Source organism: Heliangelus exortis, chromosome 13 (assembly GCF_036169615.1).
Source record: "Heliangelus exortis chromosome 13, bHelExo1.hap1, whole genome shotgun sequence".
Taxonomy (NCBI): Eukaryota; Metazoa; Chordata; class Aves; order Apodiformes; family Trochilidae; genus Heliangelus; species Heliangelus exortis.
This window is the reverse complement of record NC_092434.1, coordinates 2,318,936-2,335,427: the sequence shown is the minus strand read 5'-3', so window position 1 is coordinate 2,335,427 and position 16,492 is coordinate 2,318,936. Positions and strand designations below refer to the sequence as shown.

At 44.4% G+C, this 16,492-nt stretch overlaps 1 long non-coding RNA gene across 1 annotated transcript; it reads right to left on the bottom strand.

Moving 5' to 3' along the window:
* Positions 1 to 1,523: 1,523 nt before the first annotated feature.
* LOC139801926 (uncharacterized) lies at positions 1,524 to 7,766 on the bottom strand. The gene is made up of 3 exons (XR_011728403.1): positions 7,630 to 7,766; positions 4,828 to 5,724; positions 1,524 to 1,964 (listed from the first exon to the last, which is right to left on the bottom strand). It is a non-coding gene; the product is annotated as an uncharacterized lncRNA (long non-coding RNA).
* Between the last annotated feature and the right edge of the window lie 8,726 nt (positions 7,767 to 16,492).

Here is a 16,492-nt window from a genome sequence, read left to right as displayed (position 1 = left end):
CAACCCATCTCTAATTTTAAGCATATGAGCCCTCCTTCCATGGGCCTTCTTCACTGTAGGTTAAGCATATGCTTAAAGCCTTCTGCAAACAAATTCTTTTGCTTTAAAATGCTTACAAGTGAACTTCACCTGAAGGTGGCTGAAATGTTCTGGGCTTGTAATTTGGTTTTTGCCTTGGGACTGCTTTAGAAAAGTGAAAAACACCCACGGTCTTTCCATGAGGTGGTGGTGCCCTTCTGGTGCTTACTTGTGATGGAGACTTAAGGAGCTCAGGTAGGACAGGAGTTTAAAAGGCAAGACAAGGACATAGCTAAGAGTTTGAGAAAGTCATAAGAAGTGGTGTGTGGCAGAGTATCTCCTCTTGGGCTCCATGAGGTGACAAATTCATTCTCTCTTTCCATGGCTCAGTGTAAGCTCAAAGGAAGCCAAGGGAGAGACCTGAGGTGCAGGAAAGTGCAAGGACTTGAGGGAGGATGTTGCCAAGGCTCAAAGTGACATGGGACTTGTGGCTGCAAGCAGAACATCCTGCTTTTCCCAGCAGCAATTAGGGAGGGTCCATTTTGAAGATCTCAGCCCATCACAAGTCATCTCATGTTCTCTTCCAGACCTGAGTTCCTTGCCTACACAGCCAGGAGAAGTAGGGGCACCATGTCACATTACCATCCAGTAGTCAATATCATTAAAATGTGTTTGTCAAATAATTTGTCCAAACTTATTCTTGACTGCAAACCAAAGCTGGAAGGCTGTCATACCCAGAGAAATGGTTGTCTTGGTACATTTTTATGAAAATGCTGGTTTTGTCAAGCTATATTTAGTCAAGCATATCCTGCAAGCTATGTTTGAGTGTCAATCAGTTGAAAAAGTCTTGTGAGGTCAGTAGCTGAACACAGACAGGAACCACCTTCCAAAGTATTCTTCTGGACTGTGCACATCCTCTCTCATGGATGGAAATATTCCAGTTTTGGTGCAAATCATTTCTCAGTTAAATGGTAAACGTCAAGCTAAAATATTACAAAAGGGGTGGAAGCAAGAGGAAGCTCTGCCCAGTTTTCTTCTCCTTTTGCACTGTTTTGTAGCCTTTTAGAAAGCTGAAAGTTTCTTTCAGAATGTATTTCTTCTGAATAAACTAAATGTTTATTTATGGTTTCTGATGGTAATCTAAGCTAGTGATAGCTTTGATTTGCATATTTATTTGGGGTTTTTGGAAGAAAAATAGAGAGCAGTTACTTGTGTGACTCTGAAAGCTATTACAAGCATCCTGATACTTGACTAGGGGGTGAGTGATGAAATATTTTATCTGAAAAATGAATTGCTCCTTTTAATCTTTTCAGCCTGCCAGGAAGGGGGGAAAATAAAAACTAGAAAAAAAAAAAGAAAACGGAAAAAAGTGAAATTAAATGAAAAGCAACAAACCACTTTTGATTCAAATGAGACTGAGGAAAATCTAAATTGATGGGGCAAAAATCTTGGCTGGTGTTTTTTGTGAGATCTGCAGCCTGGGAAAGCTGAGGGAGATAATTTCCAGGGGACACCTTTGAGTGAGATTGTAGGGCTGAGGGAGATAAAGGGATCTCTCTGCTAGCATAAAGTTAGGAAGGAGGGGGGATTTTATATCATTTTTATGAGATTGAGAAAGCCTTTTTGACTTCTTGTGCCAGTGGCTTTAATTGCTGGAGTAAAACAGCCCAGAGGACTGAGCTAACTCAGAGCCTTCAGCATCGATCCAGCCCTGATGCTTCACACCTCAGGTCTCACCTCCCCATCATCTCCTGTGTCTGCATCTCCATATTTATTTGCTGCACAGAAGCAAATAGCACTGTAGCTCTGAGGGATCAAGAGATTTGTGCCTCCTGCCATCAGGACTACCTTTGGTATTTAATCTTCAGCCCATAAAAGTTGAAACCCATACTTCTGAAATACATGCAGAGAAGCTGAACTGATTGAGCCATCTCTGCTGCACGGAGCTGGAAAGGAAGAGAGGCAAGTTGCTGGGTTTTTTCTTCAATCCTTCCTCATAAATAGCCTTGGCTTTGATGTTTCAGATGGCCTTGCCATCAATCAACAGTCACAGCCCTCAATAGCTCATTCAGTTTGATGTTTGTAAATAAAGCTGGGATTTTAATCCACAGTAGCAAAGGTCAGCATGAAAAGGAGACATGATTTATACATGGACCCCATCTCTGCTCTCACAGTAGAACTGGGCAGCCCCTCGAGCTCTAAAAGTCACAATTTTTATTTTTATTTTTTTTTTGCACAAAATCAGAAAAAAATCCACTTGATTAGATTGTGACAGACTGCTGTGATACCAAGGTGGCGAGGAATTTCTGCCAATTTGAGTTCTCTTTTTAGTAAACCATCTTTTGTAAATCACTCCCATGGTCTTTATTCACAAAGCTTTAAAACTTCATCCCCAAACTTCTCTGCCATAGCTCTTGGTGACCTCCATGTGGGAGCAGGCACCAAGATTCTGTCCTTCTCAATGATTCCCAGCCAGAGGTGGAGATCACAGCAGAGCCTCTGCAGGGAGAGGTGCTCCAGGCAGCTGCCTTTTCTTTCCCTGAGCCACAGGCTCTTTGCTGACAGTTTTCTAGCTTTTGTGATCTCTGGTATTTATCACTTTCAGCAAAAAAACCCCAAAACCCAACATCTGTGCAGGAAACACATCCTTGGTAGCTCAGCATCAAAAGGCTGCATCCAAATAAACCATGGATAACCAGAGTAAGCAACCCAGAGCTTCCCTCCAGGCCTAGCCCTGGTGACAGGAAGGGGAAATATCCCATAAATTAGAGTTTTGCTTTTAAAAGTTGGTAAGAAAACAGGCATGGACCTCCTTTGCTGTTCAGAAGGGCCTGGCTGTGCAGTGTGCTGGGCAGGTGCTGTGTGAGGATGTGGTTGAGATCTTCCCCAAGTGCCACAGCTGGAGAGCAAACAGGCATCTCCCCAGAACCAAATGTTGTGAGGGAAAGGGAAACAGCAAAACTTTCTTAAAACAAGCTGGCAGGCATGCAAGAACCTGGCTTGTGGGGATGAGCAGTGAGCCTGGTGTTTTGTAGGCAAGCTCAGGAAGGGCTGCAGTGGTTTGGACAGCACAAGGCTCCAAGTACAGGTGGCATCTTGCCATATGTTTGGCCTCATTATTAAAATCTTCTGCCTTTTCTATCTCCTCTAGTGCTGAGTGGCTGTAATGTCCTCAAAGGCCATGTGGCTGCTGATGCAGGAGGTTCCCAACCCCCTGGTTTCCTGTAGATCTGTCAGATACCATCCCACTGCTGCTCCTGGGAGCTGCCTGCTGCCCACTGCCAGCTCTGCAGCATCCACCCCACACTGCCCAGCTGCGTGTTGCAACACATCCCTCCACTTCCAAACACATCAATTCCACTTCCAAAGAGGAAACACAGCTCTAGCACTGGCTGCTAAACAATTTAAAAAAAAAAAAAAAAAAAAAAAATCATTATTTTAAGCAGTGGTTACACAGCTCTAGCACTGGCTGCTAAACACTTTAAAAAAAAAAAAAATCATTATTTTAAGCAGTGGTTATTTCATTCACGGGATAAAAGAGATTGTGGCCATTTAAAGGACCATGAGATAATCTGTAATATAATTAGATGATCCTGAAAAAGCAATGCTGGAATTCAGTCACTCTGAGCTTCCTGGAGGTAATCAATCCCTATGTCAAAGGAAGCCCATTGTTCTTCATTCCCCAGGGTCTCCTTCTACAATGTACAAAGGGCTTTTTTGTCAAGGCCAACAGATCTACTTCCCCTGCTTAGCTAAAGATAAGAAAACAATGCCTGGACTATCCAAACAATTTGTCTTTAGGCACTTTGCTTTTCTCTTTCTAGGTTTCACTCTTTCCCTGTTTTGGGGATTGCTGATGTACAGCTGATAATTCTTTCCCTGGGGTAAGGCTCAGCTGATCTTTATACCAGTTTTAAACTGGAAACCAAACAAAATGATTCTGCATTCAGAACAAGGTGCTGAAGGGCAGCATTCACATCCCTGACCCAATGGCTCATATAGGATTGATTAAAAAAATATAAACCAGCATCCAAACCCCTTCTTTGGTGGTCCTCTTTTTTATTGTCCCTTCCTACCTGTGTGCTGTGAGATGTGATTTGGAAACAATGGAAAGGATTCAGCATTCATTCATTAATTCTACCAAGAATGTTCTGTTTTGTAAGCAGAAAATTGAATTGCTTCCTCTACTTAATTTTAGAGCTTTCAACCTTTTGGCTAGAAAACTAAAGTATCCAGATTGGTTTTCTTTTCCCACTGTGTAATAATACACAACTCTTTTGTGTTATTTCCTTCCAACAGGTAATTCTACCTAATTCTCACCTGTCTGAGCTTGTTGAGGTTAGGAGGAGCTACATTAGTGAAACTGAATCCAGGACTGAGTCTCTATCTGTCTCCTGGGGAAGGCCTCCAGGGCTCAGGCAACCTGGGAGCAGCAAAATGAAATATCTGACTAAATGAAGCTCCCATTAGCTAATGGTCTCCATTGCAATTGATGGAATTCTTCTAAAAGGAAAACTTTCCTTAAGGATCACATCTCCCCAGCAGCAGGGAGAAGCCCAGTAGGCACCTTCCATAAACATGCAGTGCTGCAGCAGTCAGAAGAGATTAACAGCATTTCCCCAAAGCTTCCCAGTGGAATCAATGCTTGCTAATCTTTAGAAAATTACACTAACAAGCTCCAGGCCTGAACTGCAGGAGTTCCATGCACCAGTCTCTGAAATCACACACAGGCCATTAATGTATCAGGGCTCTAATGAACCAGAAAATCTCCACTGAGCAGAAGCCAGAGGGATTCTTTAAGGTTCCCACCTCTCCTAAGCTGCTTTTATGGCAGACAGTCAACTCTGAAAGCAAAAATGCTGCTTTTGGGACTGGTCCAATCTGGAGAGCAGCCCCAGGTCCTCAGATGTACTTAGGTTTTGAAGTCCATGCAGGTGATGATCAGCAGCTCTTGGGAAATCCTGAGCTCCAACATTTTTGAGTGGCAAGTTGAGGGAAGATTGGTTGGTTGGTGTGCTACAGATGCTGCATGCAGCTTCAGCAAAAATCCTTTTTCTCCTCTTTCAAACCACCAGGCAGAAGGTGTAGGTGAACCAAATGCACTTTCTAGAGAAGCTGGCAATTTGGGTGAGATATCACTGTAGCCCCTATTTACAAGAAAAAAAAAACCTTTTTTTTTTTTTTCCCTATCAGTCACAAAATGTACTTATTTCCCAAGCAATGTACTGATCTGCTTGATGTTTATGAGATATATTGCCTGCTTTCTCTTCTGTTTCCTATTGAGCAGTTTGCAAGGCTGTCTAATCTCTAAAAGAAATAAGCATCTGTTTCCTTCATGACCTATGTCTGATTTAGGGTGGTTATGTTCCTATTATACTCCAACACAACATCTCCTAGAGAAAATAGGAACAAGCAATATTCTTTTTTTTTATTAGTTTGTTTTGGCTTGTTTTTTTTTTCCTCAAAAGATACTTGAACTTGCAACCCAAAAGGAATGTGTATTGGATCATTCTTTAAAAGAAACAGCATCCAAACTTTTGCCCCCAGTCTGAGGAAGGGTTTGGTGAGGCAGCTCCAGGTCATTATCCTGGACCAGGTGCTGATGTCTTTGCAGAATTGGCAGCCAAGGGGGTTCTGCCTTTAGAGTTCTCTCCACTGGTTCATCCTGGTCTGTCCTGATGTACCAGCAATTCAAGCACCCCAGGGCTGTAAAGGTTGGTTTTCTCAAGGGAGGGAAAAAAAAAAAAAGGACACAAAAAAAAAGGGGGGGGACAAAAAAAAGCAGGAAAAAAAAAAAAAAAAAAAAGGACACAAGAAAAAGGGGGGGGGGACAAAAAAAAGCAGAAGGAAAAATCAAAATGCTGGGGAAAGGAGGGAGTGCAGGAGACAAAGTCCTGGAGCTAATCACATCACTCTCTGGAGGCAAACAAGGTAATTTTTTTCTCACTCCCCTGTATTTTGAAGCACATTGAGTACAGCTCAGTCACTGACAGTGCATGGCATATCCCAGGGGTTTGCAGAGTTCCCTGTTCCTCATCAACCAAGCCCCATGAAGCTGCTTCTTTATGTGTGGTCCTTATGTTTGCAGTAATTAAAAAGAAATAACATCTTTATATTTGTTCTCTGGGGTCAAGTATTTGACTTCTGAATCCCCAAGGGTCAGTTCCTCCAAACCAAAAGGCACTCAGCAGCTCCCCTGCCCTGAGGTGGAGTCTTAGCCCCATCATTTTTGTTCTCAGATGTGGGGCTTCTCTTCATCTCTATCAGCAGCCATTGTTTCCATCCTGCAAACCCTGTCCCTTAAAAGCCTCAAACAAAGAAACTTTCCTGCTCAGACAAAACCAAACAGACATGCATCTTAAGGACTTCTGTTTTCCAGAGCTCCTTAACCTCTCTGACCTCACTTCTCAGATTTTAACAAGAAATCTTCTGTCATTTTTTTTTCATATTGCTGATTCTGACATGGGGAGAAGGCAAGTGTTAGCTTAAATTTGTCTCTGAATTAAAAATCTTGCAGAACCAGCATTTTAATGCAGTCTTTGAACAACTGCAATGTTTCCTTGCATAAAATCTTCAATGAAAACTGCATCTTGAAGGCAATATTTGCCCCCCTGCTGAGTGTGAAACCCACAGATTTCAGCACAGATGCTGCCATCCCTGCAGTATGAGCATCAATAGCAATTCCAGTTGCAATGGGAACAGGGACTCCTCATAAAATACAATGATCCCAGAGTAGTTTATCCCAGCTAAGGATCTGCTACTAAGTGGGAAAATTAAAGCAAAAGGGACATCACTTGGAAGCTTGCCACTTGAAAAAAAGAAAAAAATGAATTAGGAATAATTTCACATTCTTCTCTCCCTGTTCTCAGTTTTCTGATTTTCCACTCCCCACATTCTTACTTTATAGGGCTGAGTTTTTGCATTTCTCTGTTGTTTCTCTGCAATATGGACCCAAAGAGCAGGGGCAGTCAGTTACAAAATGAGAATATATGTAATAGTTATAGTCAGTTATAAATGAGAATCAGTCTCAAAGTGTTCCCATGTATGATGAGGGAGAGCAAGCACAGGTGGTTGAATGTAGAGCCCTCTGCTGAAGTTGAGTTTCTGTAAACCAGAATTTCACTCATATCTCTTGTAAACCCTTTCTGCCAATCCTGGGTGGGATGGGGTGGGATTGCATTGCTTTTCAGAGTGCCCTGACCCAGACAACCCCTGCTCATCCCTGCCTCTTGGAAACACTCATTTGCTGTCAACACTTCTCTGCTAACAATTCTTCTAGCCTTTCACTCTCCCCTTTCTACCAGGCCATGACCTCACCACGGGTCAAAATTTGCAGACTTGGGAGCACAGGATAATTTTAATTCCAAATGTTAATTGAGCTTTGGGGTGGGGCCCATCACTGTATCATTCTGTACAGTGGCTGGAACAGCAAAGCCTTGCTCTGCAATGAGCCCTCCCCAGGATTACACTCACACAGGTAAAACAGTGACAAGGACACATTCTGGGCTGCACCTTGGCAGTGCCACCCATTAATTCTCAAAACCCAGGCAGGCTGAAGCACAAAACCCATCTGCTTTGATTTGACTTGTTCACATTAATGCTTTTCCTTACCTCATTCCAGACCTAGTCATAAAACCCTCTCTGAGTTTTCCTTCTTTCCCAAAATAGCCATTTCATTCCCTCTGAGGAATAGCTGCAGATTCCAGGATTTGCCCTCGTCTCCCGACCTTCATCTCCCTCTGCCTCCTGGCTTGGTGGGTGGGATGGAGGCAGCCTGCACCATACAAGGACAACCAGCAGCAGCACTGGGGCTGATCCATCCCCTCTTTGTTGGATGGAAAAGCTCCAGCTGGCTCCAGTGGGAGCTGGAGCAGTCCCATCCCGGGAAGGGTAATGATCTTGCCATTTAGCCTGGCATTTGTTAGACCAGAGCAGCAGCAGAAGTGCAGACATTACTCATGTCCCGAGATATGCAGGGCTAAGGCCAAGAGTTTTTTGTGGAGCTGCAGCCTTAGTGAGGCTCCCTGGGGCCCTTTCCATGTCTCTGGTTCACCAGTAACCCCTCATCTTCTGGGCAGTGCACTGGGGCACACATTAACCTCGGGTCCTGTGTCCAGTTCTGGGCCCCTCAGCTCAGGAAGGAGATTGAGGTGCTGGAGCAGGTCCAGAGAAGAGCAAGGAGGCTGGGAAGGGATCCAGCACAAGTCCTGTGAGGAAGGGCTGAGGGAGCTGGGGGTGTTGAGGCTGGAGAAGAGGAGGCTCAGGGGAGACCTCATCACTCTCTCCAACTCCCTGAAAGGAGGTTGGAGCCAGGGGGGGGTTGGGCTCTTTTCCCAGGCAACTCTCAGCAAGACAAGAGGGCACAAGAGGTCTCAAGTTGTGCCAGGGGAGGTTTAGGTTGGACATGAGAAAGAATTTCTTTCTGGAGAGGGTGATCAGGCATTGGAATGGGCTGCCCAGGGAAGGGGTGGATTCTCCATCCCTGGAGATATTTCAAAAGAGCCTGGATGTGGCACTCAGTGCCATGGGCTGGGAACCACAGGGGGAGTGGATCAAGGGTTGGACTTGATGAGCTCTGAGGTCCCTTCCAACCCAGCCAGTTCTATGATTCTATGATTCTCTGATCACCAAACCCCTCTTTTCATGGTGGCCCCAAACTTCTGATCTGGAAGGACCAAGTTTATGAAGCCCTCAATCAGAAATCTGCTGCTCACCTTTCAGAGAAACCAGAAATTATTCTCTGTGTCTGTTCTCCCACTGACAATGGAAATTTAAACCACTTTGAGCTAATGTGCAATGAGGAGAAGGTGAAATCAGCTGGAACGTCTCTCAGTGAAAGTGCTGGGCACACTCAGCCTTTCCAATTGGAATTCCCATTCCAGGCAAACAGACTTGAACCCATAGTATTTTCAGTATTTTTTCTGAAAATTTGGAAACTGATGAAAGGTGTTGACATTTGGGTTTCTGGTACACCTGGCAAAGAGATTTTTATTAAAAATATTACTACCTAGTCTACATTCTTAGGTCACCTTTAAGTAGTGGCATCTTACAATAATTACTCCCCTTTTGGGGGGAAAGCCAATTGGTTATTCCTTGCTGAATATGGTTTTTCCATGTTTCCAGAAGCTGCTTTGTTTAATGAATCACTGTTCCAGGAGATGTTTTTTGTCTCATGTGTTTGCTTCTACATTCCTGAGACTTCACATTTATCCCAGCAGCTGCTTGGAAATTGCTGATGACAACTCACTAGTGGGCCCATCTTGCAGTTATTCCCTTGAAGGAGGTTGCTTGTGCTCCTCAGTTTTTGTCTGTTCCAATTTCCTGGCAAACAGTTCTTTGCAAAGCAATCAGGATGCTACCTTGTTACATGTAATTATAAATCTTAAATTGGTGGGGAGGAGGGAGGGCAGAACTTTTTCTTCCTAAGAAAGAGAGAAGACTGCAGGACCTTGGCTGCTGTGCCAGGTCATGTGTGACTGTGTGTAAGTTATGGAATTTCTGACCTAAATTCCAATGTTTTCTCATGGTGCCTTGCTATAGCATAGAGTGTGGGAGTGATTTATTGGTCTTCATTCTACCTTAATTTGAGTAACTTACTTTGAGTGATTCAAATCATGTTTTTCTCTGTTCTCCTTGATCGTTCTTTGACACCGAGGAGTTACTTTGTAATAATTCACAATTATTGCATATAAGCTGATTATGGAGATGTTTAAATATGCCAGTTTAGGTCAATAACAGCAATGTGATGAAAAACTGCCTCGATGGGAATTCAAGAGCACAGCTCCCAACAAGACCTCTCCTTGAGGCAGCTCAGCAATGAATCCTCAGCTATTAGCTGAGCAGATCCTACTTTAGAGAAGTGTTGCAGCTTGCTTTGCCAACACTGACAGCAAGCTGACTACAGAGAATGAAAGGTCCTCTGCTCAAGCAACTTTTGGGAAGGTTTTTGAAGGAGTTAGGGACCTGCCTTGAAATTTCTAAAAGCAGGACTGTCCAGTGGTCCAGCTGCTAATCATCCCATAGAGCTGTGCAGTGTTATTCAACCTTTAGAGCTTCATGTTCAGATTAAATGATACTTTGATTTACAAAGGCTGCTCCCAAAGAAAGAGGTAGAAGAATGGGTACCTAGATGGAGCTAGGTAGGTTTTCTACAAAGCTAATTTGGGAGAAGAGTGATTTCAGCCCTTGAGACAAAGACAGGAGGCTTCACCTCTGAGGGACATGGATCCAGAGATGAAGAGACACAACCAACACTTCCACTAGTAAATTCAGCTAAGAGTCTGGAAAAGCTTAACTTGAAAATGCCATAACTTTTCATTCACAGCCTGAAACAGCTGTTTAAGTCTGCATGGAAAAAGAAATCTGCCCTGCTGCAAAAAGCACACCCTGGGTTTCTTTGGCAGAAGTGTTCATTGAGACACAAAGTTTGTAGTTAATGCAGGTTCTGCTGAAGTGAAGGCCCAGATGAAAGAAGCTGCACACCATTTGTCTCCCTTACCTTGTCATGAGAAGGATTTTCTCTCTACATGCTCAGAAAAATACAGATGTGGGGCTTCCAAACCTCAAAAAAAAACCTCTCCAGCTGATGCATTGCTCTGTAAGTGACTCTCAATGTTGCAGTTGCTCTAAGGAGCCATGTGAGGTGTCCTTTGACCATCAGCTGAATTAACCTTGCTGCTTTGTCTCTGAAGGACTTGATGGAGTAAGAAGTGCTTTCAATCCTCTACTCCAGCTACTGAGTCTCCACTTACTCCCAACCCATGGTCCTAAGTCTGCATCACTCCTTTGATGTAAAGTCTGAAGGCAAAAAAATCTAGAGGAAGAGGCACTCACTCTGGGTGAAAGAGATGAATTTCAGAGCACCCAAGTATATGTGGACAATAAATGAATTGATATTTAACCACCCAAGAAGCTATGATTAAATTAATCCACCAGTCTCCTTTTTGCAGCTCTTTGGGGGAATTACATGAAGAAAGGAACAAAGGAATGCCACAGTCTGCCAGTAATGTAATTAAGGAGTCAAGCCTCATCTAAGCTTTCTCTTGCCAAAGAGCTTGCTGGATGCAAGTTGGAAGAAAAATCAGATTCAAGACTTTAAAGGGAAGATGGAGAGATGTTGTGGAAAAGTATTTGAATGTTCAGCTGTTCACTTCATCCAGTTTCCTAAGCACTCTCAGAATGCAGAAAACATGAATGGTGAAATAGTGCAGCTACTTTGGGAGGACTATACAGAAAAAAGTGATTTGGTAGAGCTGGTTCCATTCAAGAACATGTTGATGGCTTTGGAAGACAGACTTGGAAGGGGTCTGGTACTCATGCCAAATCAGCTTCCAATGTTTATCCCATCCCCTAAAAACGTGCTAAAAGATTAGTCCAAAGAAACCCTATGTTCTAGTTTGGCCTGGACACTTTTGGAGTGTCCTGAAAACAACTTGAAGGGTCCCAGGTTTTCATTTTTTCACTCAAGGCACAGCAGTTTTCCCTTGCTCCTCATTTTGAGGCACAGCAGTGGGAACTTCAAGAAATAAGGTGGAAGCAGAGACCTTGGCCTGTTTGACACCCAGTCTGGGCTTGAGCATCACCCATCATGTTTCTCCTTGTGACACAGAGGTCAGGCCCCTCACCTCCATCCCTGTGTCAGGCCATTCAGTGTGGGCTGGCAAAACATTTATGATCCCACTGAAAAAAACCAGCATGATATCCACCACCAACAGACTGACCTGGAAATCTCAGATAAATGAACCCTGAAGTAATAAAAAAGTTGCCAAGTGGGGCAAAACTTAAGTGTAAATCTAAATTCAAACTCTGGCAAGCCCTAAACCCACCTTGAAGGTATGAAGGAGCCTGTAGTAGGGAGCTTTATAATGTACCAAGCAGATTTGATGAGGTTGCTCCATTACTTTTTGAGAGATGGGGCACATGGAGATGTCAGCAAGCAGGTTTTGGAACTTTCTTGCAGGAAGTTTTGCATCTCTTGTTTTCTCATTTTGACTTTACAGTTAATTACATTTAATGCCCAAGCCAAGAGAGGATTCAAAAGAGAGCCTAGGGAGATTGCAAGACTAGAAGCCAGAATCTGAGCTCCATTTGGGCACCAGGAGCCAGTGGTGAGACTCAGCCCACTTGGCAGAGCTGTTGGACAGGAGGGAGCCTGCATATCCCCTTCAAACCAGGTAAAGGATGGAAAAACATGGACTGAATCCCAGACACTCTGCTGAAGGATGTAAAAGGGAACACTCCAAGATAAGCCCAGTCTGCAACAGCTCAAAATGCTGCTGTCTGTCTTCAACCAGCTTTAGATAAGACCTTTATCAAGAGGTCAAAGGCAAAGTGGGATTTTCTACAGCTTGTTCAACCCTGCTCCTCAGATAAGAGAAGACAAGAGGAACTCTCTGCCTTCTCATAGCAAACTCCTTGTGAGCAATGGGATGATACAGGAAATGTGACTCTCAGGCTCCAAAATTCTTGAATCTCTTCTAAGAAATCCTGAAGCAACATACCCAGCTAGCTGCAAACCTTCATAGGTTTCAATTAGCTCAGAGCTGACCCAAAGAGCCAGAGTTTTGTCAGAGTTCTTAAGACATTTGCCTCGTGGCTGGGCCTGGGAAATCACTCAGTGTTTTTCCAAAAGTGCTCATTGCCTCAGAGCAGCCACAGCAAAGAGGGAGGGAGCTGACTTGTGGGAAGCAGAGGTCCAAGGTTTTCTGCTGATACATATCTGGCCCTTCAGCTGCCTTGTTCAGTGCTTGCAGGTGCCACTGAGAGGCATTTCATCTCTTCAGCTGCTATTCCTGGCTGCAGGCAGTCCCCTTGTGTTATGGGAAACCAGCTGTCTCTGGGGCTTTCAGGTTTCCAACACAGCCCTACAAACAAACTGCTTGACTCTGGCCAAGTCTTTGGGGACCAGTACAGGGAACCAGCCAGCAGACAACCCCTGTTCCAAGGCCATGTGTGAAACTGGGAATTTGCTAATGGCTCGTGTCTTTTGGATGGTTTTCTTAGTGCCCATGCTGCCATGACTGCCTGGTCCCTGGCTCTGCTGTGTTTTACCTGGGATCCAGGTATAGTACTACGTGCCCCATGTTTCTGCAGAGCCCCCAGACAGCAGAGCTTTGCTTTTGGGGCTCCAGGGCTCCCTGAGTGCAGGGAATTCAATCTGGCTGCTGAGCAGAGCACAGCAAAGGGCTGCAGACCTGCCCTGAAATCCATGGGGATCCTCAGAGAGACCAACTCCCTATGCCTTTCATTTTAGGGTGGATTCCAGCCTCGAGAGAGCTTTCTCTGAGATTTCCAGTCCATGACCTGGCTTCTTTTGGCAGCAGCAGTGGGAGAACCTTCTGGTATGTGTCCTCCCATCCCAAACAAGCAGCAATTCCCACTGGTCTGAGAGGGAAAGGATCCATTGCTCCCCCCCAGCCCCTCCAACCTCCTCTCTTTCTTCCCTATGGGACCCTAACTGCTCACAGAAGCCTCCCTGGAGAAAAAATATTTTGGAAAAACAATGCCCCAGAGGGACCTGGTTCAAGGACCATGTGGGCAAAAACCAGAGCTCCAGTGATCCCAGCCAAGGGAATCATTTGGGATTGATAATGGGATCCCTGGGGCACACAGCATGGCAGCAGAGCCACAGCCAGATGCTGCTCCCCCAGAGTTACCTTTCTGCCTTGTAATTAATACAATGTTTTGATCAAATATTTTAGGACTTCCTGCTAATTTTGTTAGTGGGATGCAGCAGGCATCAGAGAGTGCTTCTCTAATAACATTCATCTGCTTAATTTCTCTCTCACATGCAATAAAGGTAGTTAAAAGTAGGGATGCTTTATATTCTTCTTTACAGGCCTTTCCAAGTTGTCAGGGGCCACTTAACATTGACCTCTGCCAGGCTTTGGGAGGGCTTGGGGCCAGATGCTTAAAGAGAATCACCTGTCTGTGTTTTGAATTGCTTTTGATCTTTTATTTCATCCTATAAAGTCCCAGTAGAGTTCACTGGTAGCAAACATCTGGCACAGACACAAGAGCCAGATTTTGCTGCTCAGAGAAGGAAGGAATCCATACTGAGAGCCCAGATTTGGTGTCTTCCTGTAGAGGGGGCTGTGAAATAACCCCCTGGGTGAGGGAGTGCATCATCTGCATTCACTGTCACCCCTCAAGGGATGCTGTGGTTTGGTTTATTTGTTGATTATCACATTTACCCATTTGATGGTTAGAGGTCAGGGACTCCTTTTCCTGCAGAGAGCAAGCCCAAGCACTGCCCAGGTTCTTAGGCAAGGAAAAACAAAAAAAAAGAAAAGGAACAATTCTAATATTGCTGCTTTAGGGTATCTTGCAGAAAGCAAAGATTGGAGGGGTGTCCATGTAGTTAAAGTGATGCCACCTATCAGTGTTGGGGAGCTCAGCACTTCTGGAGCTTTCCCAGCATTGTGCCAGGTTCAGGTGAGGGAAGCTGGATCAGGGCTTCCCTGTGCTCATATTTACAAAAAACAAAACCAAACCACTCTGTATTAACTTGGTTTTGCTGGTTTCCTAAAACTGAAGGTAAGCCTTCAGGAAGTTTGACTGGAAGCCTTCACAAGGCATCTAGGAGTACCAAGAAGGAGTCTTAGCTTGTTTTTTTTAGTCATTGTGATCAGTGGAGTTGTTCTCTTGATGTATTTGACCCAAATGAAGCCCTGGAAGGGGTTTTATCACATTTACAGCTCTCCCCCAGGCCACAGGAACCCCATTCCCAAGCAGCATGTCAGGCAGGACCCCTGTGCTGGCCACCTGGGTGTGCAGGAGATGAGGCAGAGCAGCTTTTGTAGGTAATATCACCAATTTCTAAGCTTCTTGAGCCCCAGAAAAACCCTGCTATTGGCAACAGAACCTGTACAGAGGTGGTGAGGAAGCAGCAGGTCTGTAAGCACCACGGAGAAGGAATTGCAGCAAGCCCTGGCATGAAGCTGCAGTGATTATATCAGGCTAAAAATGAGTCACCTCATGCTGCTGGAGTTGTGTGCACTGAGGAAACTCTCTCTTTGACATAATGGTTCCTTAAAAGTCAGATCTTTCCTCTGGGAAAGGGGAAATCTTGGCCTAGGCTGACCTACCTCACTTGTTTTTGGCTGGGGAAGGAGATTTTTCCTTGGCTTGCACAAACACCCTGTGACTTTCACTCAGGACCTCCCTTAGAACATTTTTAAACCCCATTATTGAATTCATTGTAATCAGGCAGCCCTAATCCTGGTTCCAAAAGTGATTTTACCCTCCTAGCCTGATAAAATGTCTGTCCTTTCATTCAGATACATCTTCCTTGCTGTAATGAATGATGCTGAATATTTTGGAGGTTCTGGGGAGATGCTCAAATCTCAGCCACGTTCTCCCATTGTTGTCTGGGTGCAATTTATGGCACTGCAGAATTTACCTTATTGAAACCATTTGAAGACTGGAAATGTGCACAGATTCATGCACAGAAAATGGCCCTTTGCTCAGTGGTGATGTATGGAGTCATCTCATTCAACATCCTTCAGGGCAGGGGGAGTTTTGTGAGAGAGTTTTGTGTGAGAAACTCCAGCACAAATCTTGAAGCAAAGAAATCTTGACTTAGTGATGGTTTGTGTATTCCCTGAACAAGCAGATAGGGGGAAAAAACCCATTTTATTATGAATGACACAACTGAGAACACTGTAAACTTTCACTGGTAGGAAATGTGCATGCATGGAAGCACATCTGGCCAGAGGAGTTGGTGGCATTTGCTTTCATGGAAATGGGTGGCATGGAGAATTCCCTGTTGGATGTGAGTAGCACAGAGCCCTGACAGAGGCTGAATTTTTATTACTCAAGCAGTTCAGCCATGCTGATGGAAGAAGGTCCAGTTTCAGCAGATCACTCAGCCCGTGCCTCAGTTTCCCCAGCTGGTAGCAGGGATAATCCAGTCCAGATGCTGCCTCTGGTGCTTTGGGAAGTTAGGGTGAAATGGTGATGTGGAGGAAGCCTGAGTGTCATGACATCAACTTTGATTTTTATGTGAAGAGCATGCCCAGTGCTGAAGTTTGGCCCTGCAGCATATTTCTCACTTCTTTTACATAAAACCCACAAACTGTAAAGCCCAGACCCTGCTTTCTCCCAGGTAAATGTCAAAGCTGTATATCTGCCAAAACAAAGAGCAGCAAATGGTGTCTGAAGTAGCTATTAATCTTCAGAATTAGCTGCTCCAAGTCTAGATTGCAAGTATATGAAACAAACAACAAGAATAAATTGAATTAGGGAGATTTATCATGAAGAGTTGTTGTTTCATGCTGGTTTGGGTTTCAGCAAGAGCACAGAAAGTGAGATGTCAGCACAGAGACATAAATTAAGGAGGAATACTCTAAGAAAAATTCTTGTTTATTCTGTGCATCCAGCTGTGTCATCTGTCACCCTACAAACACAGGAGTCAGGACTTGGGAGGGAGCTCTGGGTTGTGCCCAAAAGGTGCTTTATCAAGGTGCAGATATTA